This window comes from Pristiophorus japonicus, chromosome 2, assembly GCF_044704955.1.
Source record: "Pristiophorus japonicus isolate sPriJap1 chromosome 2, sPriJap1.hap1, whole genome shotgun sequence".
NCBI lineage: Eukaryota > Metazoa > Chordata > Chondrichthyes > Pristiophoridae > Pristiophorus > Pristiophorus japonicus.
Genome location: NC_091978.1, coordinates 177,087,157 through 177,115,056, shown reverse-complemented (window position 1 = coordinate 177,115,056; position 27,900 = coordinate 177,087,157). Strand labels below are relative to the sequence as shown.

The 27,900-nt window shown below is 45.8% G+C and overlaps 1 protein-coding gene across 5 annotated transcripts in view; it reads left to right on the top strand.

Annotated features, from left to right (window-relative positions):
- Window positions 1–13,422: 13,422 nt before the first annotated feature.
- LOC139242755 (Krueppel-like factor 3) overlaps window positions 13,423–27,900 on the top strand; it is a 99,887-nt gene continuing 85,409 nt past the window's right edge. For 2 of the 5 annotated variants that reach the window (XM_070870506.1, XM_070870500.1), the window contains exons 1-2: window positions 13,423–13,507; window positions 24,558–24,609. The gene's annotated coding sequence lies outside the window, so the exon portion shown is untranslated. Of the gene's footprint in view, window positions 13,508–22,955; window positions 22,989–24,277; window positions 24,440–24,557; window positions 24,610–27,133; window positions 27,232–27,900 lie in introns of those variants that run through there. The other 3 variants (XM_070870503.1, XM_070870501.1, XM_070870504.1) reach the window with 3 other exon arrangements.

The following is a 27,900-nucleotide window of genomic DNA, read 5'->3' as shown; positions in this document are numbered from 1 at the left end:
GCTCCGCGCGAGGACGGGGTCCGCGTACTGGCACTTTAACAACCGGCTGCTGGAGGACGAGCGTTTCCAGGACTCGTTCCGTCATTTCTGGGCCGAATGGAGAAGGAGGCAGGGGGGCTTCCCCTCCTTGAGGCTATGGTGGGACGTGGGCAAGGCTCACGTCCGCGTCTTCTGTCAAGAGTATGCGAGGGGATCGACCAAGAGGCGGGCGGCCAGGGTCGGGCGCCTAGAAAAAGAGGTGCTCGATCTGGAATCCCGTCTCGGTCAAGTCGTCCAGGACCCGGCCCTGCGGACGGTGTACGAAGCGAAGAAGGCCGCGCTGAAGGACCTGCAGCTCGTCGGGTCCCAAGGCGCGTTCGTGAGGTCGTGGATCCGGTTCCTGCGGGATCTGGACCGCGGCTCCCCCTTCTTCTACTCGCTGGAAAAAAGGCAGAGTGTCCGTAAGCAGCTCTTGACGCTGCTGGCCGACGACGGCTCTCTCGTCTCGGATCTGGAGGGCGTCAACAACAGGGCCCGTGAATATTACGGGGCTCTGTTCTCTCCGGATCCGTCCAGCGAGGAAGCGCGTAGAGTTTTGTGGGAGGACGTGCCGAAAGTCAGCCCGGAGGGCGGTGAAAATTTGGAAGCTCCGCTAAGCCTGGCGGAGCTGACCGGTGCCCTCGACCGGCTCTCGAGAGGAAAAACCCCGGGGCTGGACGGGCTGACCGTGGAGTTCCACAGGGCGTTCTGGGACGTCCTGGGGAGCGACTACGCGCGGGTCCTGGGGGAAAGTCTGGCGACCAGGGAGATGCCCCTCTCTTGGCGCAGGGCAGTCATCGTCCTGCTGCCTAAGAAGGGCGATTTCCGCCTCCTTAAGAACTGGCGCCCGGTCTCCCTCCTCAGCACGGACTACAAAATCTTCGCCAGGGCGAAGTCTGCTCGCCTTGGCGCCGTGCTGGACCACATGATCCACCCCGACCAGTCCTACACGGTCCCGGGCCGGACAATCCACGACAACATCCATCTGGTCCGGGACCTCATCCATCATTCCCAGGAGGCTGGTCTATCGGTCGCCTTCCTATCTCTCGACCAAGAGAAGGCGTTCGACAGGGTGGATCACGACTATCTGCTCGGAACTCTGCGCGCTTTCGGGTTCGGGATGCATTTCGTCGCCCGGATCCGACTTTTGTACGCCGCCGCGGAGTGTCTGATTAAGGTTAACGGGTCCTTGACGGCGCCCCTTCGCTTTAGGAGAGGGATGCGCCAGGGTTGCCCCATGTCCGGCCAGTTATATGTCATCTGCGTGGAGCCTTTCCTGCGCCTCCTGCGGACGAGGTTGACGGGACTGGCTCTGCAAGGGCCGGGCGTGGAAGTCGTCCTCTCGGCTTACACCGATGACGTGCTCCTCGCGGTAGAGGATCCCGCTGACCTGCGGAGGATGCGTGAGTGCCAAGTGATTTACTCTGCCGCGTCCTCCGCCAGGATCAACTGGGAGAAATGTTCCGGATTCCTGGTGGGTCAGTGGCGGGTGGACTCCCTGCCGGAGGAGCTCAGGCCTTTTGCCTGGAGCACGACCCATCTCCTCTATCTGGGAGTCTACCTTAGCCCCGACGAGGAAGCCTGGCCGGCGAACTGGCAGGAGCTGGAGGCCAAGGTCGCCGCTCGCCTAGGGCGCTGGACAGGACTGCTCCGAGTGCTGTCCTACAGGGGTCGAGCGCTAGTCATAAACCAGCTGGTGGCCGCAATGTTGTGGTACCGGCTGGTCACTTTGACCCCTCCCCCTGCGTTTGTCGCCAAGATACAGAAGAAGCTGGTGGACTTCTTCTGGAACAACAGGAAGCACTGGGTCTCTGCCGCGGTCTTGAGTCTCCCGCTTGAGGAGGGCGGTCAGTCGTTGGTGGGCGTCAGTGCCCAGCTCGCGACTTTCCGTCTTCAGACCCTGCAGAGATACCTTTACGTCGAGCCCCTTCCTAAGTGGTGTGCTCTGGCGACGTATTTCTTCCGCCAGCAGCGCGACCTCAATTACGACACGCAGCTCCTGTTTGTGAACTTGGGGGGTGTCAGGACCGCCCTCCAGGAGCTGCCTGGCTTTTACAAGGAACTCATCAGGGTCTGGAACAAAGTCTCCACCAAGCGCAGCTCTCCGCTGGCTGGAGTGGCGGCTGTCCTGCAGGAGCTGCTGCTCGGGAATCCGTACCTCCACGACCAAGGTTTTATGTGGCAGTCGGAAGAGAGGGCTGTGGCTGGTGAGGTGACAGGGTCAGGGACCTGCTCGATGGCGGAGGAGCGGGCTGGATGGTGCCAGGCATGCTGGCGCGGCGTCTAAATTCAGCCAACGTCCGCCGCGCGGCCGAAGCCATCGAGTCGCTAAAAACAGCTCTGGGCCCTGACTCTTTAAGGTGCATCGAGGAGGCTCAAACACGTGGGGAGATCCCGTCCGAACTGACCCCCGTCCGGACGGAATTCCTCATCGGCGCCAAACCCCGGAACCTCCCTCGGGGGCCGGCGCCTCACAACTTGAGCCGCCTCGGGGAAATCCCCTCCGTGCCTTTCAGTTCCGCGCAGAGGGGTTTCCTGTACAGGCTGCTCCTGCACACTCTCAACTTTGCCATCCTCGCCGGCCGTCCGGACACGCCATGGCGTACCATCTTGCCGTCCGGAGGAGGCGGGGGTCCCCGATGGAGGGCACTCTATGCGGGAGTCCTCCCACTATTCATCGGGGACTTGGCCTGGGGGGTGGTGCACGGAGCAGTGCCGTGCAACAAATTTTTAAGCCGGTTCACGGACTCCCAGGCCACCTGCAATTTCTGCGGTCTGGAGGAGTCCGTGTTCCATGTTTTTATTGAGTGCACGAGGTTGCAGCCCCTGTTTTATTATTTAAAGGGGCTGCTCCTGAAATTCTGGCTGCACTTCAGTCCCACTCTCCTGATCTTTGGGCACCCTGTTCGGAGGGGAGCGGGTAGGTCCGAGGGCCTCCTCGTAGGACTGCTCCTGGGCACGGCCAAGGGTGCCATCAGCCAGTCCAGGCAGCGGGCGGTCGAGGGGGTCATTCAACCTGACTGTCTGCCTCTCTTCCGCTCTTACATCCGGTCCAGGGTGTCCTTGGAGATGGAGCACGCGGTGTCCACCGGTACGCTCGCGGCCTTCCGCGAGAGGTGGGCACCGGAGGGACTGGAGTGTATCATCACCCCCGGCAACCAAATTTTAATTTGATTTTACGTTTTAAAGTTTAATTTGTTTTAATTGCCGGTGCTTTTAGTGTCCCCCTCCCCTTTTATAGGGGGCACTGGAAAAAAAAAACACAAAAAAACCCCCAAAAAAGGCAAAAAAGGGCCTTGTAAATGTCTGGTGTGTCATCCAGGTCGGGGGGCACGGATTAATGTTTATGTTTTTCAGGTAAACTCCAAAAGAGTTTCATGCACAAGGACCCCCAGGTCCCTCTGCATCGCAGCATGTTGTAATTTCTCCCCATTCAAATAATATTCCCTTTTGCTGTTTTTTTTTCCAAGGTGGATGACCTCACACTTTCCAACATTCTATTCCATCTGCCAAACCTTAGCCCATTTGCTTAACCTATCTAAATCTCTTTGCAGCCTATCTGTGTCCTCTACACAACCCGCTTTCCCACTAAGCGGGTTGTCTTAAGTGCACTTGTCTGAAGTGAACAGTTTTCATGAGCAGTTCACCAGGTGGGATCCCAGTGAGTGAATGTGGTCTCATGCAGTAGCTAAGCAGGACTCGGGATAGGCGAGTCTGCAGTGAGCCTTCAGTTACCCTCTTCAAGCCTTGCTTGATGGTTTGCACTGCTCTCGCTGCCTGACCATTGGACGCTGGTTTAAGCGGGGCAAATGTGACATGTTTGATCCCGTTACGGGTCATGAATTCTTTGAACTCAGCACTGGTAAAGCATGGCCCGTTGTCGCTCACCAGGACATCGGGTAAGCCGTATGTGGCAAACATGGCCCGCAGGCTTTCAGTGGTGGCAGCGGACGTGCGAGCCGACATTATCTCACATTGAATCCACTTGGAGTACGTGTCTACAACCACAAGGAAGATTTTACCCAAGAACGGGCCTGCATAGTCGACGTGTGCCCTAGACCACGGTTTGAGGGCCAAGACCATAAACTTAGCGGCGCCTCCCTGGGTACATTGCTTAACTGCAAGCATGTATTACATCTGTGAACGCAGGACTCTAAGTCTGCATCGATACCGGGCCACCACACGAGGGATCTGGCTATCGCTTTCATCATTATGATTCCTGGGAGGGTACTGTGGAGGTCATTGATGAAGGTGTCTCTGCCCTTCTTGGGGACCACTACTTAATTGCCCCACAGAAGGCAGTCTGTCTGTACAGACATTTCAACTTTGCGCCACTGGAACGGCTTTATCTCTTCCTGCATTTCCACTGGGATACTGGGCCAGCTCCCGTGAAGCACACAGCTTTTGACTCGAGACAATAAGGGGTCCTGGCTTGTCCAGGTTTTGATCTGCCGGGCAGTGACAGGTGATTGCTCACTCTCAAATGCTTTCATAACCATGGCTAGATCTGCGGGCTGCGCCATTTCCACCCCCGTGATGGACAATCGCAGCCTACTGAGAGCATCGGCGCAGTTTTCTGTGCCTGGCCCGTGGCGGATGGCATAATTGTATGCGGACAACGTGAGCGCCCATCTCTGGATGCTGGCCGATGCGTTGGTAGTTGTCCCTTTACTCTCGGAAAACAGGGTTATAAGTGGCTTATGGTCAGTTTCCAATTCGAATTTTAGCCCAAACAAGTATTGATGCATTTTCGTTACCCCATAGACACACGCTAACACTTCTTTTTCTCTCGGCTTTAGACAGACTCCTGGATGCATAAGCAACCGGTTGCAGTTTCCCGAAATCATTAGCTTGGTGCAATAGACACCCGATGCCATGTAACGATGCATCACATGCTAGTACCAAACGCTTACATGGATCATACAACACAAGCAATTTGTTTGAACATAATAATTTTCTCGCTTTTACAAAGACATTTTCTTGGCTTTTGCCCCAAACCCATTCACCCTCTTTTCGTAGTAAGACATGTAGTGGTTCTAGCAGTGTGCTGAGACCCGGTAAGAAGTTACCAAAGTAGTTCAAGAGTCCCAGAAATGACCGCAGCTCCGTCACGTTCTGTGGCTTCAGTGCGTTCTCGATTGCCTCTGTCTTCGTGTTGGTGGGCCTGATGCCGTCCGCCGCAATCCTCCTTCCCAGGAACTCCACTTCAGGCGCCAGGAAAACGCACTTCAAGCATATTAATCTGAGCCCCATGCAGTTGAATTGACTAAGAACTTCCTCCAGGCTCTGCAGGTGCTCGACTGTGTTCCAACCTGTGACCAAGATGTTGTCCGTGTGCGGGACCGACTTCAGTAAACTTTCCATGTTTCTCTAGAATATTGTCATCGCTGATCGTATTACAAACGGGCATCTGTTATAAACAAAAAGACCTTTGTGCGTGTGAATGCAGGTGAGGGTCTTCGATGATTCCTCCAGTTCCTGCGTCATGTAGGCTGAAGTCAGATCCAGCTTCGTGAACGTCTTTCCTCCTGCCAGCGTTGCAAAGAAGTCGTCGGCTTTTGGTAGTGGGTATTGGTCCTGCAGGGAGAAACAATTGATAGTTACTTTGTAATTGCCACAGATTCTGACGGTGCCGTCTCCCTTGAGGACTGGGACAATAGGACTGGCCCACTCGCTGAACTCGATCGGTGAAATGATGCCCTCTCGTTGCTGCTGGTCTAGCTCGATTTCTACCCTTTCTCTCATCATGTACGGTACTGCTCGTGCCTTGTGATGGATGGGTCGCGCCCCCGGAATTAGGTGGATCTGCACTTTTGCTCCTTGGAATTTCCTGATGCCTGGTTCGAACAGCAAAGGAAATTTGTTTAAGACCTGGGCACACGAAGTGTCGTCAGCAGGCGATAGCGCTCAGATGTCGTCCCAGTTCCAGCGTATCTTTCCCAGCCAGCTCCTGCCGAGCAGCATGGGACCATCGCCCGGTACCACCCAGAGTGGTAGCTTGTGCACCGCTCCATCGTAGGAGACCATTATGGTAGCACTGCTGATTGCAGGAATCAGTTCTTTAGTGTAAGTTCTTAGTCTCGTGCGAACTGGAGTCAAGACTGGCCTTGAGGCCTTGTTGCACCACAACCTTTCGAAAGTCTTTTTGCCCATGATGGACTAGCTTGCCCCCGTTGACACAGGGAGTCCATTTAGTTCAACATTCAGCATTATCGGGGGATAATTCGTGGTGAATGTGTGCATCCCATGTACCTCTGCCTCCTCTATCTGAGGCTCTGGTTCGTAGTGATCCTCCGTGGATCTGTCCTCCTCTGCAACATGGTGGTTTGTGTAGGTTTAACAGGCTTAGCAGCTCACCTGCACACTCGTTGGAGATGTCCCATTGTTCCACAGTTCTTGCATAAGTATTCTTTGATTCAGCATGAATGGAAACGATGATCACCCCCGCAGCGCCAACAAAGTATTAATGGCCTTGCATTCATCAACCTTGATGGTGGACTCTGAGACATCTGCAGACGTGTAGCTGCAGCTATGTATGACTTGCCCTGTACATTGTGATTTGAAAACAACATCACTTTGTTTACAGTACTTGTAGCAGCACGTGGGCTGAGAGATTTGCTTAGTATTGTCACTGGTAGCAATGAACGCCTGGGCTATCACTATGGCCTTACTCAAGGTTGGGGTCCCTACAGTCAAAAGCTTGCAAAGAATGGTTTTGTGGCCAATGCCAAGTACGAAAAAGTCTCTGAGCATGTGCTCCAAATGTCCTTCAAATTCGCAATGTCCTGCAAGGTGTCTCAGCTCGGTGATATAACTCGCCACTTCCTGCCTTCAGACCTTTTGTAGGTGTAGAACCAGTACCTCACTATCAGAACGCTTTCCTTCGGTTTCAAATGCTCTCAGACCAGTGTGCACAAATCGCCATACGATTTCTCCATGGGTTTCTTTGGGGTGAGCAGGTTCTTCATGAGGCCATACGTTGGTGCCCCACAGACGGTGAGGAGGATCGCCCTTCATTTGGCAGCGCTCTCTTCTCCATCTAGCTCATTGGCCATGAAGTATTGGTCGAGTTGCTCCACAAAAGTTTCCTAATCATCTCCCTCCGAAAATTTCTCCAGGATGCCCACTGTTCTCTGCATCTTTGGGTTCAATATCTGTATCTCGTCGCCAGTTGTTGTGTATGGAGAAAGAGTCAGACTGAACATTGTGAGCTCAAAGTAAAGCGCGACCATAGTCTTTTATTGCAGGTCTCCAGAGTGCCTCTCCAACCTGTGATGCCTTCGTAAATACCTGTGCTCCCAAGGGATTATGGGATCCCTTGGGACTCCGGGGAATGCACCCTCTGGTGGCTGTACAGAGTAAATACAAGTCCACATATATAACAAGGTGGGCAGAGGACACCCTCAAAGCCTCCTTGATAAAGTGTAACATCCCCGCCGGCACCTGGGAATCCCTGGCCCAAGACCACCCAAAGTGGAGGAAGAGCATCCGGGAGGGCACTGAGCACCTCGAGTCTCGTCGCCGAGAGCAAGCAGAAATCAAGTGCAGACAGTGGAAGGAGTGTGCAGCAAACCAGACTCCTCACCCACCCCTTCCCTCAACCACTGTCTGCCCCACCTGTGACAGAGATTGTAATTCCCGTATTGGACTGTACAGCCACCTGAGAACTCACTTTTAGAGTGGAAACAAGTCTTCCTCGATTTCGAGGGACTGCCTATGATGATGATGAATGACTCCTATTCCTAGGATTTGGGCCGGGGTCATGTCAGTGTCACAACAGTGCCTGTCATCTTGTGTTGATGGAATTTATTTACAACTGGTATCCTGTGAGACTTTGGGGAAGTGAGGTTAATGCGTGGGGCCCAGTTGCAGCTATTCATTTCTGAGGAGATCATTTTATTGATGGAATGTGATTGGGCATAAAATTGAAATTAGAGAGAAAAGTTTTGCACAATAAGAGGTCTAAATTGACTTTGGGTGACCGACCTGCGGAGTGGTGATGGGATGAAATGGGAAATGGGGCAATGATTTGTAATGTCAGATTCCTGACCATTTTTGTGCGAGACACATTTTCTGTCATCAGTTTCAGCAGACGGCAGAAGTACCACCCATTTCTGGACACGTGCATGTAAATGATGCTGTAAGGACCCGGTGACATCATACATTCCACCTCATTTCTGGTCATTCATAGTCACATCATGTATAAAACTAGAATTCAAGGTTGTTGGGCACTATCCTGAAGACAGAAGTAAGTTTAAAGGGACACATATATTCAGTTCTGGTACAGTAAAAATGTTTATACTGTATAATGTTATTGTTTCTTTACTGTTGCCATGTACTTTGCAATTTGCTTTGAGCCATTGGTTAAGGAACTGTCATTCCCCCTCCTGCCCATTTCAAACAGAATACAATGGGTGATCAGTGGAAAGTTATTTGCCAGACAGATTGCAGAGCTGGGCCTTGACCAGACTTTCTTGGTTCCACTCTTACCTATGATCATGGCCAGAGCATCTCTAGCAATGGCTTCTTTTGCCACTCGCGTACCATCACCTCGGGAGTCCCCAAAGAATCCATCGTTAGCCCCTTCCTCTCTCTTATTTACATGTTGCCCCTTGCAACATCATTAGCAGACATGTGGTCAGTTTCCACATGTACACTGATAATACCTATCCACAGCTCCTGACCATTTCATTGTCTCTTTGCTGTCAGACTGTTTGTCCTATATACAGTCTTGGCTAAACCACAATTTTCTGCAGCTAAACGTTGGGAAGATTGAAAACACTGGCCCGGAATTTGCAGTTGTAATGACGACGAAACTGTCAGCGTTTGCCATAATTACTGTGTAAAACTGACAGCAACTTCTGCCATCTGCACATGCAGAGTTAAACGTGGCAATCCAGAAGTTTATGTCAGTGATACCCTGGTCCTCCACAGGGTGCTCTGTTGCAGTCTTTGCAGATGCAATCAACACAGAATCAGTGATTTGACATGAACTTCAAATTTTTACACACTATTCTCGCTGTAAAAACCATTGAAAAAGTTACACCTTATTGAATGAGGTATAACTGAGTTTTTAACAGTGTACTAAGTCATAATTACTGCTGAATAACCTAGCTGGCCCTGAAAAACTAAGTTTATAAGTGTGGAGTGTCATTCCATCCATTCCATAATAAGGATTTCATAGATTTTTAAAATAATAAAAATGTATTTTTAATTTATTTTTTTAAAGCTTGTTTATAATATTTCAGCTTCTACCTTAATCTCATGTATATGTCCCAATCTTTATTTTGCTGTCCGTAAAATTATTAAAAAGTGAAGGATAATTAGTGGTTTTTACTTCCTGGTTTGCTGTCTATGAGAATTCTTAAATCTGATTGGCTGCTCAGCCTGCTTGATGACTTCACTGTTCCTGAACCCCTTTAAGAGTCTGCGCAGCCCATTCAAAAGTCCATGCATGCATGTTTTTGCAATTTAAAAGCTGGCTCAACGGCTGTGTGAGACCCCTTGAGTGCTGTACAGCTTAAAGGGAACATTGCACCCTACCTGATCTTGGCAATCTTCCTCAGCTCTGCAACCTCCCTCCAAATTGCCCATTCCTTTGACTCCAGCCTACTTTCAACTGTGTCAGCTCCACTCTCTGGAATGCCCTCCTTAAACCCCTCCACCCCATCATCCCACTCTCCACCTTTAAGACTGACCAACCTTTTGGTCACCTCTGCTAATCCTTCCTCCTTTGGCTCAGTGTGCATTTTTCCTTGTGCCATGCTGGGCAGGAAGTTTTCAGGAAACAGCTGCAAGCCTGTGGAAATTAGGCCATTCACTGGTACACAGGTAAGTGTGAGGACCGGAGTTTTTGGGGAGTGGGGGGGGGGGGGGAGGCGGAGAAGGTCTTGTGGTAGGGAAGGGAGCCGCAATCCAGGCAGGGGAGGCCTAAACTTTCCTTGTTGAGCTTGGAATAGCACACCTGCTTCTCCTTGCCCCACAAAGGACAGTGAAAAACCTACCTTGAAAAGGCCTCTTCTGCTTCCAATCCTCTTCTGACTAATGTTCATCCGTGGGAAAGCCACAGCATCTTCCCTGCTGAGGTCAGAGTTAAAATCGCAGTCAGAGCCCGATGACATCACTGGATCCCGATCTGCATATTTAAAGAAGGACCCCACCAGCCTCAGAAGAGCAGGTTAAAATCAAAAATGGTGGGAGTCAGGCAGGACATCGGCGGGTAAGTCATTTGATCGAGCTAAGCTGCCGAGCCTCCCAGGTGGGTCGTGTTAAAATCGACCACTGGGTTCCTTTGTTTAACAACTGAGTTACAACTTCAGGTAACTACAAGTAGGAAAGCTTTCAACCCATCAATCGCCTATCAGAAATCACCTGACAGAGATGGGCACTGGGTGTATTAAAACCAAAGAGTCAAAACGATCAGAATTCTTTACATTCTCTCAAGAAGTTGATGAATTCTTTTCCTATTCTTTTTGTATTTAACCCTTGCATCACTCTCTCCTTTTACTAAGTTTGCATTTTGAAGTATGAACTGTTTTTTACTTTCAGACAGGAAGTGCTGAGGTCACCTTTCACATTGTCTCCAGCATTCACACTAACTCTGGATAGTTTATACCTTGCTCACCTTTCTACTGCCTTCCTCTTCTGAAAGTTATGTACCTCTTCGACTTGTTATCCATAAATTCCACTGTAGCCTTTACCCTCTCTTGAGTTGAGTTGCCTGGTTTCAGCCTGGCACTTGACGACACTGATACCACAGCATTGCCGTCTCTCTCATAACCTCACGGGGCTGTAACCATTGCTGCTGCTGTCATCCTGCCTCTAAAATCTCTGAACATCTCCTGACTGGTCACACTGAGTATCTCAAGGTCTAAGCTGTTTTAAATTCAGCCACTCCCAGCCTCACCCTACACCTATCTATCAGAAGTGGGTCCAGCCTCATGTAATTAGAGTTGGGCCTCCCACTCCCAATCAAAGTCCCATTCAGGATCAGCAGGGATCTTGTCAGTGCTTTTAACAGTGGAGTCTGGGGGGGTTGACCGACGAGCATTGCCCACTTTAGTACCAGTGGGTATTTTCAGCAGCAACAGAGGCTGCAGCTCTAGCCTGACTCTGCGACACAGTTTCCAATGAGAACAATCCTCCCTTTATACTCCACTCTACTTCATTGTTACTCCATGCTTGAGAACTTTTCTCAAACAAAACCTGAGACATTGTGAAACCTGGAGACCCGGGGAGAGGGATCCCTCCTGTGTCCAGAGCATCATGCTCTCAATAGTTGCTCCACTGGAATGGGCAATTTTATCAGCTATTTACAACCATTAAACGTTATGCTATGGGTAGCCCTCCTTGTGTGTTTGAGTACTAGAAAGAAAGAAAGACTTGGACTTATATAGTGCCTTTCATGACCTATTACGCAAGGAGTCTTGCCATCCACTATTTTATAACAATGTGAGCAGGCCATGAAATCATTACATGAAATAAAATACTTCATCCTTCAGTGCAGAGTAAATGTTGCATTAATATAGTTTTTCCTCTGCCCTCTCTTATCCTCTTCCCTTTCTCTCATCACGGCCCTCCTGCCTGTAGCTGCATGTTCCACCACTGCACTTTCTGCCAGTCTCCACTGAGAATATTAAGTCAGGACAAGGCAGGCAGGAGGAGGCCACAATCTCGCACTTGACAGGAGCAATTCATTCATTTTGATGCAATATTTTTAATTTAATATATATTTTAAAACTATCATGTTAAACAAGTGGAAGAAAAGACTGCAATTTCAGAGAGAATCTTGCAGTATCAATATAACTAGATAACAACTGATCATCGAACTAAACTTAGAAGGGAATTATTTGCTTATTGATATTGATTAGTTGTAGCATGTGATGCGCAGCAAACGCAAAATGAGAAATTCTCACAAATTTACTCATTATGCATGCATCCAAACATGTAAGACCATCAGCAGGCCGGGGCCATTAGAGGGAGCAATGTGCGACAGCAAGCCACTGCAGGGAGCAGCGTGTGCTGCTGCAGGAGGGCGACGGCTGTAACGAGGTCGACTGAATTTGACGTCACCCAAATCCAGGTTGCTGATTGGTGTGCGGGCAGGTACAGCTAGAACCGCGAGGTCTGGGCGAAGGAGCAACAATGTCGGGGCAGAGGAGCAGCGAGAGTTCATAGAGGGACATGATCAGGGCCCAGGAGAGGCAAGGGCCCAGGGGCAGCACGGGCCAGCCCACACTGCGATATGTGCACGCGCTAGGTCCTTGCAGCACAGCTGGTCTCTAGCCATCTTGGACCAAGACCTAGCTCTGTCAAGCCCGTGTGGTGGCTGGTGTGCAACAGCCACCACACGTTAAAAAAATCCATGCACTGCCATCTTCCACCCTTCAAGATGTAATTTGGGGTCTTTTTGGCATAGAAGCAAGTCATCCTCGTTTCGAGGGACTGCCTATGATGATGATGACACGTGTACATAGACATGAAAACTGACTCCTGAACTTATGGTTGAATGGTTTAAGTAGGCTGGTTTGTGAAAAGTTTTGTTACTTCACTATAAGCACAGGATGATACAGCACAGAAGGAGGTCATTTGGCCTTTCGTGACTGTGCTAGCTCTTTGAAAGAGCAATCCAGTTAGTCCCATTTATTGCCCTTTCCCCATAGCCCTGCATATTTTTCGGCCTTCAAGTATTTATCTAATTTCTATTGCAAGTTATTATTGAATCTGTATCCACCATCCGAATCACAACAACTCGTGCTGCATAAAAATAATTCCTCGGTTGCAGCACATTCTACTTTCTGGCCTGACCCAATATTCAGTCCTCAGTGTTAATTCTTCTCCGTTTGCTTTGTTGGCAATCTTCTAGTCAGGCTTTGCACAAAAAATCTTGGCAGATCTCCATCAACAGCTCCAGCCTTTTAACACAGCATTTCTGCAAAACCTCAATAGCCTCTCACTGAACCTGCTGGCTTAATGCTTCTTTGCATTTTCTGGCTCAAACAGGATTTCTAAGCACAAAAGGGAGACTACTGACCACTTTCATAGCTTTCCACTTCCTTCAGACTCATTTTTGTGCAAACAAACAATCTCTAGTTCTACAGATACATTTAAGATATACTTTGCAGCAGAGCTCAGACGCTTTCTCATTTTAGTCTCAGGTACAGTAAATTGGCACTGTGAGGCACCAAGTTAATCTGTCAAGTTCTTTTTATGAATTATAAGTAATTGCACTATGAGTATAAAAGTCTCAGGAGATTCTGAGCAATGGTAGGAGTATAGTCCAGAGCTTTTATAACTCCACCCTTCCCCCTTCGGGCCCGCCCTGAATTCGGGTGGTCATGTGATTGTAGAAGGGTATTGGCAGTGTTCAGGGCAGTAGGGTTCACATTACATTCACATTCTCAAAGGGTGAGAGAGAGGGAGAGTGCGCGCGCACAGTGTGTGAATTAAAATCAAGGACTACAGTGGGGAATTTACTAAACTGAGACAAGTAAGTTAAAAAAAAATCATACTGTAGCTAATGTTACTGTTTTCAGTTAAAAATTTATATTTAATGGTATGTGCAGTGTGCTTAAAGTGTTTTGATATGGACAAGCTGTAGTTCAATTATTGTTGGAAGTGAATGGAGGGCTAGTCTTAAACACTTTGTAGAAAGTATTCCTTATTCCTGCTTTACTCAGCTGTAACCGTGTTTTCTCCCTGTCTGCCTTACTTCTGTCTCTGACTTTTTTTTGTCTCTATTTCAGACTCTTCTCTCCCTCTCAAACTTTCATCATTTCACATTCTGATCCATTTAACTTGATCAGACACCCTAAATTTTTATCTGTATATTGTGAGACTGCTATTGCATAATGTATGAAGCTCTGGGCTGTTTACTCATCTGTTGTTGCCTTTGTGTCTTAAGCTGTTTCCTTTTCCTCAGTAATAGTCCTCTCACCATATATCCAGGAGCAGGAAAAAGCCAATTTGACAGATTACCCGAATTGGCTGAAGGGAAAAAAATCTAATTTTAACTGTTGTAACAAAAAGAAACACACAAGACAATATACCAATTCACTTCAGCTGCTCAAAGTATCATTAAGCCTCTTGCTGTAAACAACAACTATTTTGATCTGTGACATTAGAAATGAACATCATCCAGGAAGAATTGCAGAATTAAAAATATATCGAGTTACGGTTTTTGTCTGATCACTTGAACCAAAGAGGAATATAGTCGCACTTCGATAATTCGTACATGTTTAGGCAAAAACAAGGTTTAGTGGTAAAAATGAGCTGGGTAATGAATAATAATGTGTACTGTGCTGACGTGTGAAACAGTACCTGGAGATCTCTTCATCTGTGTAGTCATTGTGAAGAAATGCCTTGACCTGCACTGAATGGAAGAGCTTTGGGGACCACATAAAAAGATGTGGTTCTGATTACTAAGGTCAAAACTCTGTGGCTGGTCTAAAAGTAATAACTGTACTGAAATGGTTACAGTCTTTCTCAGAGAATACATTCCTGATATTTATTTTTTGCTGTTCTGTCAACTCCTTCCAACATGGTTGGAGGTAAAAATATTTCAGCTTTTGATCTATTCTGATCTTGTAATGGAAAGTTTCCTAATGTGATGGGGGCCTTACTCAGATATGTAATGATAATTCCATTTAATCCGAGACTCTGTCTGAACTCAGCTGAAAGTAATCTCGTCATCATCATAGGCAGTCCCTCGGAATCGAGGAAGACTTGCTTCCACTCTTAGCATGTGTTCTTAGGTGGCTGTACAGTCCAATACGAGAACCAGAGTCTCTGTCACAGATGGGACAGATAGTCATCGAGGGAAAGGGTGGGCAGGGAGCCTGGTTTGCTGCACGCTCCTTCCGCTGCCTGCGCTTGATTTCTGCATGCTCTCGGCGACGATACTCGAGGAGCTCAGCGCCCTCCCGAATGCACTTCCTCCACTTAGGGCGGTCTATGGCCAAGGACTCCCAGGTGTCCGTGGGGATGTCGCACTTTATCAGGGCGGCTTTGAGGGTAACGTTTCCTCTGCCCGCCTTTGGCTCATTTGCCGTGGACGAGTTCCGAGTAGAGCACTTGCTTTGGGAGTCTCGTGTTTGGCATGTGAACTATGTGGCCTGCCCAGCGGAGCTGATCAAGTGTGGTCAGTGCTTCAATGCTGGGGTTGTTAACCTGGACGAAGACGCTAATGTTTGTGTGTCTGTCCTCCCAGGGGAGTTGCGGGATCTTGCGGAGACGTCGCTGGTGGTATTTCTCCAGCGACTTGAGGTGTCTACTGTACATGGTCCACGTCTCTGAGCCATACAGGAGGGCGGGTATTACTACGGCCTTGTAGACCATGAGCTTGGTGACAGTTTTGAGGGATTGATCTTCAAACACTCTTTTCTTCAGGCGGCGAAGGCTGCACTGGCGCGCTGGAGGCGGTGTTGGATCTCATCGTCGATGCCTGCTCTTGTTGGTAGGAGGCTCCCGAGATAGGGGAAGTGGTCCACGTTGTCCAGGGCCACGCCGTGGATCTTGATGTTTGGGGGGCAATGCTGTGCGGCAAGGACAGGCTGGTGGAGGAACTTTGTCTTACTAATGTTTAGCGTAAGGCCCATGCTTTCATACGCCTCGGGTCATGCTGAGCCAGCTGTAGGTGTGAATGGTGCTGTTGTGGGTAGTGTGCATGGTTTGGCACTATACCTGCTCATATTGTCTTAAAAGTCATGAAAACATGGCCTCTCGCTTGTTTTATGTCTCATTTTCTTCTAAAACTACATCTCTGTGGGCTCAGTTTTATCCAGTGATTTGCACCGTTTTTTTGGAGCAGGCTGCTCTTTTTGGCCTAAGTTGTAAAACCACAGTTTCCCAATCAATTAGTTAGTTATGATTTTTTTAAGTCAGTTTTTTTTTAGCCAAAGCGGGCGTAACCAGCCACCTACGCCACTTCTGGCCATTTAGGGAAGTTTGACCAGCTGAGAATTACTCCAGTTCGGCTTCGGCCAGCATATGTGGCCTCTCCAGAAAAACCTTCCCTAGAGTTAAGGAAATCGGCGCAGGTAAGGAAAGCGGTGCAACAGATGCCCGGACACACTAAAATAATTGAAAAACACATAGCAGCAACTTAACTCCAATCCCGCCCGAAGGCTGTTCAGTCCCATTCTTGGTCCTCGGTTCTCACACACACACACAAACAGAGAGAGAGAGAGATATTCTTTTAATGTTTTGGGAGCTGGCTGTATGCTTCATTTGCAGCCTCAACTCGCATTGTGTCCCTGGTTACCATGGCAGCCCAATCTTTTTGACGCAGATCAAGGCTCCACCCCCAAAACTAAAGGTCGGGTTAGGCCACGGCAAAATGAAGAAATCCAACGAGGAAATTAGAACATTTTTTTGGGGTGTACTTGGGGCCCCCAAAAAATCGGGCATAACTCTTCAAGTACGCCAAAAAAATGCTTTGGGGAAAATTGAGCCCTATGTTACTGCATTAACCCACTGAATCCTGTGTTGTGAACACCTGCACATACATCTCATACAAAATACTTTTAATGCAAATAGTAAATAGAAAAGGAAAAGTAGTAGTTTGGTAACATTTCTTAAAGGGGCATGATCTTCGTGCAAAATGTTTGATAAAACTTTTCTTGTCTGGGGGTTAATGCCTTTGTAAACAAGAAAGGGGATTTTGGTAAACACTTGTTATGAAGATTTGCTCCTTTCACACACATTTTTTGAATATTCTTAAGAAAGGTATAATTGAGTTTAACAAAAGGATTTTGAAATGCCACCTCAATTTTCAAAGGGTTAATCTGTTTATTGGCTAAAAGATGACTTTTATTTCTTGAAGTTATTTAATCTAATTTTGGTCTAGTTATCTCCCACTGAAGATACTGCTTCCAAATCCCCCCCAGGACACCAGGATCACTACTTGGTAGATTTGAAACACATGAATTGAGCAGATGCATAGTTGAAATAAAAGGGCTGAAATAAATTATTTGTCTTGGAATATGTCACGTCTCTATGTCTACATCTACACATCACAGTTGCACTGAGGTTTTAAACAGCTGCAATGAAAGAGCTTCTCCATTGGTTCAATGGGCAAATGCATTGCATGATGCGGCACTGAGCTGTACAGACCAGTGAGGCACCAGAATTAATACCTGGCTGATTTCAGCCAATGTAGCAATTGTGATGTGCCTATTGGCTTCACGGTGCCTGGCCTAAGGGAGGAGCCAAAGTTCCCTTCCTGATTCCTGTTTGAAAATCCCTGCTGTAAAGTGCATGGGTCTTGGATGAGGACAGCACTGGGCTTCCCTGTGATGTCATCTGCACTTGGATAGGCAGCTGACACTGAAGCGTGGGTTTTAATTCTTGGATGGCCAGCATGCTGCCTGCACGATCATAGGAACAGGAATAGACCATTCAGCCCTTCGAGCCTGTTTTGCCAATCAATGAGATCATGGCTGATCTGTATCTTAACTCCATCTACGTGCCTTAGCTCCATATCCTTTTATACCCTTGCTGGGGACATGCACAGTCCATCTTGAGGGTGGAGCTTCATTACCATGCCACCAGTGGGCCATACCCACCCCGAACGACTCCAGACCGGAACAATATCGGCTGGCTCAGAGGTAGGGAGGGGAGGAAATTAATTGTGGAGGTGGTAGCATAGTGTGGCATCAGCCTGTATTATTCTTGTAGAGCCCTGAGGAGCGCTCCTGCTCCACCATGTACCATAAAAATCATTTCTCACCTACTTTGTGGGGCCTCTTCCTCTTCACGTGCGCATTGCGCATGCTCTGCCCAGTTGTCCTTCACAATTGCATTGAAGTACTATGTACAACTTAGGATCCCAATTTGCATTTAGCAATGAGGTTCCCACCTAATTCAGGCAGATGTCTGAGCCATTCAGCGGAATGCCTCGGAATATATGGCAGTGCAGCAGGAACACATAGTAAGTTCACAACAGCAATTTTAACTCTGTTGTTGCCTGTTTCTGGCAGGTGAGACCTGTTAAAATCAGCCTTCATTGTCCAGGCTCACACTGTAAGAATGGTCTGTTGGACAATTTACAAAAGAACTACTGGTGCCTGTAGAATTGTATCCCAGAAAGATTCAGTGGGAGAAAAGGGAAAGAATTTTGGAGAATAACCAACAGTAATTCAGTTTAAAAATGCCGCCTTCTGAGGTGGGTTAAAAAAGTTAACATATTCCAACAATGTAAATGATACAAGGGAATTGAGAATATGTTTCCTTATTTGTCAGTTTTGTGTAGGTATGTTTAGTTTAGGCCTTGTTTATACAATCTGGATGGGCATGATTAACAGTGAACTTAAGACAGAGGTACAGAGTTTCTTAACCGATAAGGGAATAAGAGGTTATGGAGAGCGGGCAGGGAAGTGGACCTGAGTCCATGATCAGATCAGCCATGATCGTATTAAATGGCGGAGCAGGCTCGAGGGGCCGTATGGCCCACTCCTGCTCCTATTTCTTATATTCTTTTGTTCTTATTAAAGCAAAGCATAGCATAGTTACAATAAATAAAACTTCAAACATGTTACAAAATGAGAAAATACATAATGCAAAAACAGATTGTCTGAAAGTTAGAATAAGCAGCTATAATCTAGTCAAGGATACAGACAAGATTTATTTCTTCGGTTCAATTAAGTAAGATTTAATTGTTGATAAATCTGCCCCTTCCCCAACTGCCCCACTTTGTTCCATTTTCTACTCCTGCCTTCTAGTTTAGTTCTGCACAGTGTAAATCAGGCCATACACAGCCCAATAGAGATCATCATAACCTAATGGACAACCAGTAGTTGTGAGCTTGAGTGGTGCAGGAGGGGGTCCCGTTTCCTTCACTCCCACTGCTAATTTTCCTGAGATCAGCAACATTGGCTGTGTAGGACTGAATCCTGAGGATCATGTCAGTGAATACTCCTGATGTTCCAGCAGTGTTGTGAAAGTGCTGAAAATGTAAAAGATGGTCATTACCTCCAGCAAATTATAACGTAATAGTTTTATCCATGAGGTGCATTCTGGAATTGGTCTAAATCCTAGGATTTATCCTTGGAATATATATTATACCACTCCATTAATGGGATATTTCTGCCTGTGTTCAGTTGTAGGAAAGAGTGCCATAACCTCACTCGTATCAATAGCATTTAAATATGTGATTCTGTCGTGCCCAGTGTCATAGTGCAATATCCTGTCTGAAGAGCACTTCGCTTTTCACTGGTATGAACAGGTATGGCTGAGTATGGCTTGTATTTCTGGAGGAATCGCATTAATAATACTGAGCAGCCACTAAAAAAAATCTGTTGACTGTCAGACTATGTTTTTATGTATGTTTGTATAGTTATGAGGAACTAATGTGATTTAAAAAAAAATTATTCCATCATTGGATGCAGCCTAACATGACATTTCAGTATCTTTCTTTGCAACTAGTAATATATTGTAAGTCATCCTACTATTATGATCTTAACTCATGCTTTCTGATAATTAATGGTCTTTAGATCAATGAGTAAAAGAAACTAGTCTCAAGGGCTTGACTGCTCCAGTGTCAAAAATGTATGTGTTAAATCAGGTACTGATATAACATTCTATGTAACAAATGAAAAGAAGCACCCTTTGCACTCAATTTTAATCACTCTACCATTAACGACTTTCAGCTGCCTAGGTCCTAGGCTTGAATTCCCTCCATAACCCTCTCTTCCTCTACTGCTCTCTCCTCTTTTTAAGATGCTCCTTAAAACCGACCACTTTCCTGTCCTAATATCTTCTTTGTGGCTTAGTGTCAAATTTTGTTTGATAACACTCCTATGAAGCATCTTGGGACATTAAAGGTGGTACTGTATATAAATACAAGTTGTTGTTGCACTGTAGAAAGAAAGAAAGACTTGCATTTATATAGCGCCTTTCACAACCGCCGGATGTCTCAAAGCGCTTTACAGCCAATGAAGTACTTTTGGAATGTAATCACTGTTGTAATGTGGGAAACGCAGCAGCCAACTTGCGCACAGCAAACTCCCACAAACAGCAATGCGATAATAACCAGATAATCTGTTTTTTTGTTATGTTGATTGAGGGATAAATATTGGCCAGGACACCAAGGATAACTCCCCTGCTCTTCTTCGAAATAGTGCCATGGGATTTTAACGTCTACCTGAGAGGACAGATGGGGCCTCGGTTTACCATCTCATCTGAAAGACGGCACCACCAACAGTGCAGCATACCCTCAGCGCTGCACTGGAGTGTCAGCCTAGATTCATGTGCTCAAGTTCCTGGAGTGGGACTTGAACCCACAGCCTTCTAACTCAGAGGCGAGTGTGCTACCCACTGTGTCACAGCTGGCACTAATAAATTCGACCCCAATACGTTTATCATTTTCATTTTGTAAAACTCTGAAAGCTTTGTTCCATAAATATCTCTATAATAATAAGTAATACTGTTCTAGTGCCCACTTGTTTCGTAGGAATCGTGATTGAAAGTTATGAGATTCTCAAGCCATGAAGTTCCACAGGCTCAAGGTGGGCTCTGGTGGGGATTTTGGGATTTATAGGGTTAATAAAGCGAGTGCCAGAAGAACTGAATTATTGGCAAACGTTGTAGAATGTAGCATAGCACCAGGAGAAAGTGCAATCAACACAAGGACAGATTAACGCATGCCTGATGTCTTTTTGCTGAGTGACACGGTTTAAATTGTGAGCACAAGGCATTTTCAGATGTGTCTCGGTTCAATAAAATAACATCGCAGTGGAGCAAAGCGCAAGACCAGAGATGGTCTGAAAATCACACAGAAAGTGCAGTGGGGACCATAAGGCCAAAAAGCACCCTGCAGGGGCTGGAGCCAGAGGTTGCTCGAATCATATAAATTGTAGGCTGCAGTTATCTCAGTTTATTACTCGGTTTTGTTTTCTGTTGGGCTCCCACTGCCACTGACAACAGAAAAAAGTTGGTCTTTGGACTGTTGCCATGTATGTGTGTAGACAGTGTGCAGATACCACTGTTGTGATGTAGCTCTGATGTGACTCCGTCAGTTTCCAGCTTCATGCTGGTGGGGGGGGGATTTGATACAACATTTTCCTACTGCTGTACCAAAGATTCAACTGCAAAAGTTCATTCAGTTTCAGAGTTCAATCTTTCCTGTAAGAAAATACTAGGGATCATATATAATGTGCTAATATAGTGGGGGGAAGGGGGCAGGAGAGTTGGAGGCGGTGAGCGGGGAGAAAGGTAAGTTTGAATGTTAGCAATTCCTAGATTCTTCACCCCTGTCTGGTTCCTTTTCTTTTGGTTTAGTGGTGTGCTGGAGCTGCTGGCTTCTGCCCACAGGTCGAGGAGTCCCTGTTTCTATTACAAGCAGTTGGTCTCAAGTAAAGCCCAGTGGACTTTGTCATTGCTACCAGATGCATAGGATAGGAGTCATGCATCAGGAACCAGCTTTTTAAACACTGTCTAGTCAATGAAGTGATCTGACAAAAACAGAAGTTTTACAATTTTCGAATAATGCCCTGCTTGCAAGACACCAGACATTTGATATTAGTGTGTTCTGGCATTTAAATAAATGTAGTGCGAAAATGATGTTGTGGGTCTGACAGTTATCACACAGTAATTTCTTATGAGAACAAGTTCCTTGACCACACCCAAAAAATAAAAATATCTTAAGTTACCAGTCTCAATACTCTTAACCTACACTCTGAGGCCTAGAAATTCATTTGCTTCCCTTTTGGGGGTGGTAACATCCGAGAGGCGGGAAACTTTGCGGTAGGCGCGGTAGTCCCACCTCGTTCGCTAAATTTGGGTTACCGCCCCCAGAAGGAAGTGGAGCACATGCTGGGGTGGTAATGGGCGCACGCCTCAGCAGCGCTACACACTGGGCCACGTAGCACTGCCGCGTATAAGGGGCTCTTCCCTCAATTAAAGGGAAGGGCCCGAGCTGCATTTTCTGCCAAAGAAGAAGCCACCTACTTGGACCACCGGAGGGCAGGGGTGCCGCGCAATCAGCCCGGCATTCAAGCGGCACCGACCCTGCGAACAAACCACGACCGGAGCGGCAACGAAAAGGGCAGATTTTTTTTCACAGCAGCCAGCCACTTCCCTTTTAATTTTTGCCCTGGTAGCGGCCGAATTTAGCAGGAGTCATTAGCGTTGCCGTGCCCGGTCGCAAACTCATTTGCGCCTCGTTGGGGGCGCTAATGAGAGGTGCAAATGCACCCAATTTCTCCCCCTAGCTTCTTACACCTTTATAGATAGAAATGTCTGAGTAAAAGGTTTTGAAGACTAAAGATATCTAGAAAAAGTAGGCAACAAATTCCTTTTGTGCGAAAAAAAAGTCCCAGTGAGACTGCAGAAACAAAACAGTTCAAAAACGCAATGAAAGCAACACATTGAAACAAAGCCATATAAAATAGATTGGAAGTGAGTAACACATTATTATTACATTGATGGGAAAAGCCTATGAGACCCACTGACAATTTGCTGAGTTTGAGCCAAGAGTGCAGCTTCACCGGTGCAATAGTATGACTCCCATTTCTGTCACTTACCCTCTGTACTTGAGTTCTAAGTTGATAGGATCATATTCAACACAAACTGGTTCCCTCTACAGGTCAAATCAATGATAGGTGTGGAGTAACTAGGGATGAATACAGTAGTCATTTTTTGATTCAGTTCAGTCCAAAATAAAACAAGTACAGATATATACATTTTAGGAATATATTTAATGTATTTTATATGTAGGCTTAATGTGAATAGATTCATATTCAAAAAAGTCTATCCCTTTAAAGAAAGAAACACTAAGTTCATACAGGTTCAGTGTGCTGGCTTGCCTGCTCTGTGCTTACAGAATATCATTTTGGAACTTGTGCCAAATATTTAACTTTACTACCAGCCATAAGGGCGTGACTGGGCAGACTGGCAGCAGGCTGAGGGAGGTGGCTAGACACTCATATAGTTGTATCTGGTGGGGGAAGTGCCTGTATTCTCTTGCAGTCTAGGTAAGCTCTTTGTTCTGCTTATGCTTCTGGCTTGTTGTTAATGGACCATATTAAATTCAGGTAGTCCAAATCCATATATTAAGTCAAAAGTTATATAAACCGTCGTAAACTTTTTGCAGTTTTCACTGATCAGCTTGCTGGTTTGACGAGAATGGTTACTTTTTACCTGATGTGGATTTCCACAGTAAAACCTGCAGTAGTCAAGCGAACCAATCTACAATATGTGTGTGTATCAGTGATAATGACAAAGAATTTAATATGATGGAGTGATATAAAGGTGATATAAAGGTTCATATCATTCACTAATACTTGCTTCATATTATTGTATTTGTGCTTTGGTGCTTAATTTGACCAAGCTTTTGGTCACCTATGCTAATTTCTACTTGTGCGGTTCGGTGTCAAATGTTTTATCTCATAATACTCCTGTGAAGTACTTTGGGACGTTTCACTATGTTAAAGGTGCTATATAAATAAATACAAGTAGTTGTTGTTGTTGTTGATTTACTTATGATCAACAGTGGAGGATCAGGGCTATAAAATATTGGCCAACACTAGGAAAAACTTTGGAATTTATATATCATTAGCCCAAAAGCTTTATCTAATAATTTTGGAAAATGAGGAGCTGAATACAGGGAATCTCATAAGCCTTATAAATAATGTTAATAAACCTGATTGTTTTCTACATCCCCAAATTCACGGCAGCCCTGCTTACTGGCACCAGAAGCGATATAATTTTTACCTTGTGAAAAAAGGGATTCATTCAATCCCAGGAATTGTAGACAAGGTTTAACTGAACTGTATCAAATGAAAGAGAATTTGTTTTCTTAAAAAGATCTGTATTCCCATAAGGTGTCACTTGTTCATTTGTGCAAACATTAGCAAACTCAAAAAACAGATTACATTTGGATTGGACATTTAAAAGAATCGTTCTCCTAACTAAACAACACTCATCGATGTCAGTCAGCGTACGAATGGCAAACAGCCAATTATCATTTCCTCAAAACCCCCCTGACCCAAACTGGCCCAGCTGCCCATGTAAATAAAGCTGTTTAGAATGTGTAAATGCCTCTCCCTGGTTTCACTCCACCTCAGCCAGCCAGAGCGGTTTCCTGCTCTTTGTTTCAAGGCTGTGGTTTGCGTCATGCATTCCAAGTGCTATTTCAATGTTCTTTCCTGTTTAGGTTGTTTTCTACCAGAGGAGCTGCAGCCCTGTCCCAGCCCTGTCCCAGCCCCAGCTCCTCCCTTCCCCCAGAGCTATTATCTGTTGACACATTCTGTGCTGATGGTCACTTCTCCCTGGTTGTCTCCAGTCAGGAAAGATGAAGCTTCTTACAAGATAACAGTTTACAAATTGATTTAAACTAGCTTTGCAGTTATTTTCTTTTTGACATCAAAGTTAATGCTCAGAGTACTCTGGGAGCTGAGACAAACGAAGGAAGTATCCAGTTGCTGTAAGTTAGATTTGTTGACATGCGAAGTATTTGTGGAGTGGCTTTCATAACTATATTTTAAACAGACAATATATTATAATTGAAATTATAAGATTTTTCTGATTGTTTCTTTTTTTAGGAAGAAACTGTCGACTGAAAAAGGAACGACATCAGTTGAGTGAAGAGACAAGGTAAGTGTTCTGTTGTGATTACCTCCTCCTAGTTAACTTATTTAATTATGTGGGAGAGATTGTGTTGCATCTATTGTAAGCACGTGAATATGCATTGGTTGACCAAGCTACTTTTCATGTAGACCTTTTAAATTATCTTTATAGCTGCTCGTACATTGGTTTTAGTGGGGTGTTGGTGCCGCCAGTTCTCGATGCACGGGTCCTGTGCATCCAGCACCAATCCCAGAGTAAATTCACTGGATTTGTTTAGGCCAACTGGTATATAAAACACAAGTCTTCACGGTGGCTGACCTTATCGAATCTGCACCCTTACGTTAACATGGTATCCAGCTTGCCTTGCTTTATAACTATGTTAACCGCAACTAAGACCACCAATTTCCACCTCCGTAACATCGCCCGACTCTGCCCTTGCCGCAACCCATCCGCTGCTGAAGCCCTCATCCATGGCTTCGTTACCTCCAGACTTGATCATTTCAAAGCAGTCCTGCCTGGCCTCCCACATTCTACCCTATGCAAACTAGAGCTCATCTAAATCTCGGCTGCCTGTGTCCTAACTTGCACCAAGTCCCGCTCACCCATCACCCCTGTGCTTGCTGACCTACATTGGCTCCTGGTTAAGCAACGTCTCGATTTCAAAATTCTCATCGTTTTTAAATCCCTCCATGGCCTTGCCCCTCCCTATCTCTGTAATCTCCTCCAGCCCCACAACCCTCCTGAGATGTCTGCGCTCCTCTAATTCTGCCCTTTTGTGCTCCCTGATTATAATCATTTAACCATTGGTGACCATGCCTTCTGTTACCGAGGCCCTAAGCTCTGGAACTCCCTGCCTAATCCTCGCTGCCTCTCTACCTCTCATTCCTCCTTCAAGACGCTCTTTAAAACCTGCCTCTTTGACCATCTGCCTTAATTTCTCTTTGTGGCTCAGTGTCATTTTTATTTTTGTTGTCTCATAATACTCCTGTGAAGTGCCTTGGGACGTTTCACTACACTGAAGGCACTAGATAAATACAAGTTGTTGTTGTTTTGTTACACCTAATTGTACTCAGAAATCAAGTTGTGACACGTATCGTGTGCCTGCAGTGCAACTAATATGATGATGACATGATGATGCCACCATTTGCTAGAATCTAGGATGTTTCATATATTACTGGAGATAAAATGTTGGAAGTATGAAATATAAAAAATGTTACAAGAACACTATCATTTCCTGAAAATAGGAAAGACAGATTAACTTTTCAGGTTCAAACTCTTTGTCAGAACTTAGTCCTTGAGTAATGATGAAGAGTCTGACCGAAACATTCCCCTGTCTTTTCTTCAGATGATGAGCCTGCAGACTATTTCCACTCTTTTCTGTTTAACCACCACTTACACTGTAGACAGCCCGTACTGTCATTATTTGTCTGTATTTACAATCTGCGTGTTTCACACCTTTTTGCAATTAAATAAGGGGTCTTATTTGTTCATCTGTTGGTGAGGTTGTGCATCAGGCAACAGAGAATAGATTTTATACATCCATTTCTCTGTCATTCCAATGGGAAGCATTTTCAAATAGTTAATGATTGGTTAATAACAAGTTGCGTGTTTGTTCAAAAGGTCAATGTGGGGCTCGGTCTTGTTCTTTTATCAAACAATTATATAATGTTTTGGTTCTCAATTTTGGTTCGATCAGCTTGGCTTGATTTGAATCAAACTGAGTATTCCAACAAGCAGTCAGCATGCTCATTCCTAAATAATCTACTCCATCAGGATTGTCAGTAAATTGTTTTGGCAGATGTATATTCACAACGTTCAACGTAAAATATTTATTGCCCAAGTTTTATTTTGCTGGTGTGACTTAATGATCAACAGATAAAATATTACTGTCTGTAACCTCAAGGAGCAGTCATAGTCAAACAGAAACATAAATTTTGTAACCCGATTTATACAGTAGAACTGGTTAGCAAGCTCTCTGGTATGGAGTTGTATTCGTGTCCCAAGTGTGGGTTTGAGACAGGAAACCAGACAGCAGTCTGCCCTGATAAGGGAGGGTATTGTCTGAGGGAGTTGGCTCAAGTGCACTCCCCAGAGATTTTTGGGTGGGAAGGGATAGCTGACAGGATACCACATATAAAGCTGCCTAATATTCTTCACGATTGCTGGCTGTTTTTACTTAACTGACTAATGGAAAAAAGCTGCATACATTTACAATGTCTTTTCATCTTACATTTAGTTATATATCTTCGTCACAAATGTATTAATTTCAGTATTTGTTTGAAGCAAATTATAATGGAGTACATTCATCAGCAGACAAGAGAAATATGATCCAAAGTATATGAGCATGAGCATTGTGAACAGGACTTGGGATGTTTGTAGGGTGCATGAAGATATCTGGAAGAATGATAAAATTGAACAAATCTAACTAGTGCCTTGATCAATTACAGCTACCATTCTTAACGGATCAAATTGAAGATGGGTGCATTTCTATGGCAACAGTACAGGCAGTTGACAGCTTTGTGAATTTGTCTCAGGACTGCATGACTCACGAAAATAATTACTTGGTTCATTTTTTTCCTCTTGTATTCCTGCCATTCCCCTGCCTCCTTGTTCACCTGCACACGACAGCAAACGGTGTCTGCTCAGAAGGTGAGACAGAATAGGCCTTCAAAATGCTTGGTCAGTCCCGCTATACAGGCAGTCACCAAGAACTGTGATTCAAGTCAGCTGATCCCGATCAGTTCAATTTTTGCTTCAGCTCATCTGCATTACCTTGTCCAACGTGGCAGTCTGTCTTTGCAAAAACTGAGGGAAAACTCACTGAACTGAGACCATGGTTCAAACAGCAACAATTTGTACAGGGGTATTGGTGAGGCCACACCTGGAATACTGCGTGCAGTTTTGGTTTCCATATTTACGAAAGGATATACTTGCTTTGGAGGCAATTCAGAGAAGGTTCACAAGGTTGATTCCAGAGATGAGGGGGTTGACTTATTAGGAAAGGTTGAGTAGGTTGGGCCTCTATTCATTGGAATTCAGAAGAATGAGAGGTGATCTTATCGAAATGTGTAAGATTATGAGGGGGCTCGACAAGGTGGATGCAGAGAGGATGTTTCCACTGATAGGGGAGACTAGAACTAGGGGGCATAATCTTAGAATAAAGGGTCGCCTATTTAAAACTGAGATGAGGAGAAATTTCTTCTCTCAGAGGGTTGTGGATCTATGGAATTCGCTGCCTCAGAGATCTGTGGAAGCTGGGACATTGAATAAATTTAAGACAGAAATAGACAGTTTCTTAAATGATAAGGGGATAAGGGG